Genomic DNA, 6,446 nt, shown 5'->3' with positions numbered 1-6,446 from the left:
TTATACATATAGTTTAGATTTATTTTTTAATTTTTATTAAATGTTTTTACCAAAATTGGAAATCATTTGATTTATGGAGCTATAAGAACCATTTAACCATTTTGACATTCTCGCATATCCCATTTCACCCATATGTCATATGTTTCATTCTTTTTGGTATAATAGTTAAGCCAATTAATAGTTTCACCTATTTAAGTTTTGTTGTTATAATCCCTTCCAGGTATTTCAGGTTACCGGAAATGAGACTTTTCTACCAGTGAGGTCATGAATTAAAACTAGATATTTTTCAATGTTTTCTCAAATGACATAAAGCATGCACAAGTTTGAATATATGTATACACTTTCATGAACAAATGGAAGATGGAAAGACAAATTACAATTATAAATCTCAACTATGTTCCCCCACACTCTTGGAGGTTCAATGAGAAATAGTTATGGGATTTTATCAAGTTCATGAAGTTGCCGGCAAATGAACAAAATGAGAAAATGATGCATGTTAATTAGTTAAAATTTTAAAACACTTTAAAAAAATCCACAACCTTCCATCTGGAAGTAATTCTATAAAGTGAAAGAATTATGGGAGAACATTGAGTTTGGTGTATTTAAACACTGTCAAACAGGAACTTGAGCAAACATGTAACACCAAAGTCTTTTTCTTCAAACTCTTCTTAATTTTACCGTAATATTTTTGTGATTTTGGTGTAACTTACTGTCGCACTGACAAATCAATCTAATGAATGGCTCGAACAGACTTCACACCCATCAGAATCTAGAACTTGTAGGGTGCTATTCAACGCCTTTCACCCACGTGACTAAGTGACGTCATAAATAGTTGTGCCGCCATTTTGGACGTCCGCGGTGAACACAATTAATCACAAATAAACACCGTCTCAAAACGGCAGTTAGCACGAGTGATAAATTAATTTCCAAGTGTGTTGAATATGTCAGCAAGCCACAAAGTGACGCTGTGAATCATCTGGAAGGAGAAAGTAAGCAGAGATGTGTGGATAAACTGACACAGTTGATGATAGATGAACATATGCGTTGCCTCCTGGTTTGTTTACTGATGTTGTGAAGTGTGATCTGGCTGCTGTCCCCCAGTTTGAGTATCACCATCTCTACAACTATCCGAGGACATTTGTTGGTATGTGGTGGTATGCACAGTGTCATAAGAATTTGTGTGTGTGTGTGTGTGTGTGTGTGTGTGTGTGTGTGTGTGTGTGTGTGTGTGTGTGTGTGTGTGTGTGTGTGTGTGTGTGTGTGTGTGTGTGTGTGTGTGGCCCCTTTAACAGATGGTGGGTGCACAGGTTGTTTTACCAGCGTGTGTGAGTGAGCGAGCGTTTGTGTTGGAGGTGAGAGAAGATGACGATCGGAGCAGGTCTATCTTTGGTACAAAGAGCTGTACATGTCGAGAGTTAATGGAAAATAAATGCTTCAGGTGCTGAGCACGAAACCCAGTCCGATGTCCTGCTTCCCAACTGCTGTGACGCGAGGGAAGCCGAGGAAGGCTTCGGCCCCTGAGCAGAAGTTAGCCTCTCCTTTGTTTCCCAACCACGGTCCAACTTCTGTAATTGAACCATGAAAACTGTCCACACAGAAACAAAATACCAACCTGATATGAAATCGGCACTGCAGAGTCTGGAGTGCTTAGTTGTCTCCATGCAGCCGTTCCTCCTCACAGCTGCATTCCGTCTCTCCCTTCTCTCGGGGTCAGCAGGGACAGGATAAAATGAGAGCTATGACAGGTTTCCTGCCTGTTAGTGTAGCCTACATCTACACGAAAGATGCCCATCTTCGCTGATACCTGATCAAATTATGCTTAAAGTGTGACTGCGTTTAGCGTGTTGTTGTATGGCGGGCCCAGTAGTACCGCTAGACCTCTCATGTAGCCTAACCTGCTCTGACCGAAGAAACAGGTATAGCTAGAGTAAACTTAGGCCACGTTTCTGCATATGGCTGGGTATTTCCCAAAATTTATATTTCCCCCTTTAGGTTTTCAAAAATATATATATATATATTTTTAATTACTTCCTGTTCTTTCAGTGATAATGCCACGGGGGACTGATTGTGGAGCTCAATACAAGAAAATATTGACTTGGAATCAAGCCAGCCAAAGTAAAGGGACATATTGTTTTTCGAACATTAACTGTAGACACAGGTCACACAAGTATGATGCTGGCGACGCTTTTGTCGCATACTGTGACTTTAATATGTCGCCTCCCCCTGTCTGCATGCAAATGGAAAGATAAAGTTTTTCCGAATCTCCACTTTGGACGGAGTTTTCAGATAGAATTGTTTCCTGTGACTTTTTAGCTTCATCTACGTGGAAACGAAAGGCTCAAACGCATTGAAATATCACCGTTTTCAATTTTTTTAATCGTCATGTAAACGGGGCCTTAAACAAAAAGCCCCTGGAAACAACATCCCATGATTCCTTGCACTGTCTCACTTGTTTTGTGTCTCCTTCTCTGGCTCAGTCAAGTCTGCGTGTCTGAACTGTTTTGTCCCTTTCTGTGTTATTTTGGAACTCGCCTGTCTTGTCACAGTTGCTGCGCACTTGTTTTTCTTGTTGGCCCTCCCTCCATGTGTGATTCTTCCTAATGTGATTAACCTGTAACTTCCCCTCCCATTGTATCTAAACCCTCGTCCCTCATGTGTCTGTTGCCAGATCGTCTCAGTGTCTTTTATGTCGACATCGCCTCGTCTTTTTGGACTCTTGCTCTCCGTTCTGGATTCCCCCCATTGGAATACCCTCTGATCACCTTCACCTGGTTTGTAAACCGTTCAGTAAAACTCTTTGAACTTTAACACCTGTGGATGAGTCTGCTTTTAGGTTTCAGCCGTGATCCTTGACAACCTGACAGCATCACCGACATCCCACAGCCACAGCAGCTCCAATACTTATTGTCAGTCGGCTCATCTGTTCAGCTCTGTCAGTTCCACTGGTGAATAAAACCCTCTGTTTTTCTTCCAAGGTGACAAACTATTCAAGTATCTCATTTAAGTGTCTCATTTGTCACCTCAAGATGTGACACAAGAGTCAGCTTGAAGGATTGTTTGCTTTGCAGCAAAATTAAAATAATTTAGAAAGGTTTATTCAGACAGAATTGTACGAAGGGTTGAGGGAGCCTCTACAGAGAAGCTGAAGAGCCACGAGTATAGATACAACTGCTTAAATAAAAAGGACTTTAGGCAAGATGTAAATAAACAAAACAAAACAAAAAAACATGTTGCACTGCTGTTTTTCTACATTAAGTCTTAGACCCTGTTTGTACAACAGTGTTTCAGGTGAAAACACGTCGCTTTTGCATTTTTGTTTTGGAAAAGTTTCGTGTTCATACGGCAAGTTTTGAAAACATTGTCCATTTACATGGAAACGTCAGAAACAGTGAAAATTATGTCGCGAGCATGCTGGTGCACAAGTCGGTGCTGTTGGTTGTTTTTGTAATGAAAGCATAAAGTTATATTCTCCTGGGACTCTGTAGTTTTATAGTTGACAGTCACCGTAAAAACAAACCAATATCGTCGTCTGCATCTTGGAAAAGAGACATAGTTTTCAAAACTTTACCATGTAAATGTGAAACTTTTCTGAAATGAACATGCAAAAATTATATGTTTTCACTTGAAACGTTGTAAATGGAGGCATTGTTTGTTTATTTATTTATTTATTCATCCTTTGTTTTTTACGCTGTCATTTCATCAAGGCCTTGCTTGTAAATGATCAGACCTCAAGCAACTGCCTGGTAAAATAAAGTTCATTTTGAGGTGTTAAAAATATATGACTGCTAACGCTAACTGCTAAATGATGCACATAAAGTGTTCAATCAGAACCAGATTTTAAAGCTGAATATCAAGATCTAATAGATATTGCTGTTGGCGGATTGGTTCCTCTTCAGCTCCCTCACGCTTAAAAAAAAAAAGAATGTGTATTTTGGTTTGTGACCCGCAGAGTAGACATACTGTCCTCTTTAAAAACATGAAACTTTCACATCCTGGATGAACTCGTAACAGTACTGCTGGGTTTTTATCACACCAACAAAACCAAATTTAATTGACTCAAATGCAGATCAGTGACCAATGTTTTAGTTTGTGTTGAATAATTATTCAGATATCTCTGTGTGAATTATGCATGCCAACTGAGTTAAAACAATGTATTAAACTCTTAAATGTTTTTTAAAATTGGAATGCAGCGTTGGGCTATCCTAACTGTGTCCACTGTAAATCACACAAGACCAAAAAAAAAAAGGGATGATGCCAATAGCTTCAAGCCCTAAGAGGCCTCACATAAATCACACAAGATCCAAAAGGAGATGCTACCTTCGTTGCCTAGAAACGAAGGCACTAGTAGGGTCTAAAAAAAATGACATGCTCATATTTACTCAAACGATGAATTGACGAGTAAAAAAAGGGGTCGCACCTTATGCGGGATGGTGGACTTTAGTCACTGCATATAAGGAGGGAGTCTGAACGACTCAGTGTGTTTTCCGATCGGACCTAGCAATCGTGTCTGTCCGTTGTGTCCACTGGGATCTAATCGGTGCACCGGGTTTTGGAAATAAAACTCTGTTTTTGCATCCAGCTCCACTCTCTCAGTCTTTTTTTGTACCATTAGGATAACAAGTAGTGTTAAATGTTCGTACGGTCTTTGTCGACGCATCTGGCCCAGGACAACTTCCTACAACAAAGACCACGACATTTGACAATAATTAGGGATTTATGAGCTGATGATCAAACCAAACATTTAAAAATGGGGACTTAAATCAGGAAAAAAACGATCCGTGGTTCATGGCCTCATATGTGCAAAGGCAGCAGGGTACGATTCTGTGCATTATAGTATAAACAGTACATATTGTACTTCAGGGGAACTTGTAGGAAGTGGGCTTCAGCGTCGAGGGTGCAGAGAAGTATACTGCCAGGAGAAACAAAAGAAGAGCTATTACATTCAACACTATCAATCTTTTCAACACAAAAACATTTAATAACATTTCTCAGTGGGAGCTCAGTGTGTGGTTCAGTATGCGCTACTCGGTAACAGGCAGGTAATTCAGATCACTGGCAATATATTACGCCCCCCCCCCAAAAAAAGATGAAAAATAATATCACGATGTGTGGTATCCGTCTGTTCGCAGCGGGAAGGACATCCTGTACGAGATGAACCTCTTGCTCCGGACATTTAATGCTTCAAAGCGTATAGCGCAAGGTGCTCAAATGTTCCCTGCTTTGAGAGATAAGTTCTGCAGTCTATAAATTGATAAATGCCTTTATCACTCCGGCTCTCTACTGTTTAACTGTTGTGGTGATTTCAGCTCAGGATCATGGTTTCTCATCTGGCTGCAGCGAGCGAAACAAACCAAAGTCGCAGAGACGGAGGATAAATGGCAGCCGCTGCTTTCTGACAGTCAATCCCCAACTGGATGGGAGCGATAACAGCTCGCACATCATCATTTGAAATTCAGAAAATACACCAAGTTTAAAGCCACGTGAGAAAAATGTCATTAATTTCCACTTGGAATTAGCAGGATTAACTTTCTGTCACTTCAATTTACCTGTGTGGAGAATAAAAGGAAGAGCTTGTGTATTTTGGATCATGCCCGACGCCTTTTCGCTCCAAATCACAGACAGAAGTGAAAGTCAGAGTGATAATCTGTAATTGTATCCATTTATCCAAGAGTTCAGCTTGTGAGGTCACTTCATCATTCGTTTCTACTTGAGGTCTCTGACAACCTCCGTCCTACAAATTATACCCTCTGGTGCTTTAAAGAGCACAGCAACACCAACTGCCAGTATTTCTACACTTGGATTGACACTTTAAATGAAATAACTATCAAACAAATAGAAAAGAGGCCATCTTCGTCTTCGCAGTACAACAAAGAGCCATAGGGGGCCTTCTTGGGAGTCGACTGGTGGCTTTTGGTGGTGAGACACTCCGCTGAGAAATGTCAGGTCTACGGTTGTGTGGAGAGTTTCATGCCAGACACGCAGCCTTCATGTCTTTGAGTTGCCGTCAGCAGATGAGACGCCTCTGGTTTGTGTGTTTTCAGTGTGTTCAGCTCCCGGTGGTGGTGGTGGTGGTGGGGAGTATCGTAATGCGGGCACTGTCACTGTTGGGACAACAATTCCTGACAGATTTACAGGAGATTGAGTTAACCCTGTGTTTCTCAAATCATTATCTGTGGATCTGCAATGCAATTGCATCTAAAAATAAAGATGACCAGCAAATGTGCAAAAGTTACAGCATGGCCACCGGCTGCAACCAGGAACAACACCTGGAGATAGCCGCACCGGCTTCCTTACTCGTTGACATATCTCAACATTCACTTGTTAAAACTTAAAAAAAAAAAACATGATTCTTGTCAAAACAAAAAGTGATATCGGTATAGTTTTATCTTAGTATATGCGCATTATCGTTCCCCCTCACTTTGTTGCAAAGGTAACAGCGGGATATT

The sequence above is a fragment of the Lipophrys pholis genome, assembly GCF_963383615.2.
Source record: "Lipophrys pholis genome assembly, chromosome: 1".
Classification (NCBI taxonomy): Eukaryota; Metazoa; Chordata; class Actinopteri; order Blenniiformes; family Blenniidae; genus Lipophrys; species Lipophrys pholis.
Note: the sequence above shows the minus strand (reverse complement) of the source record.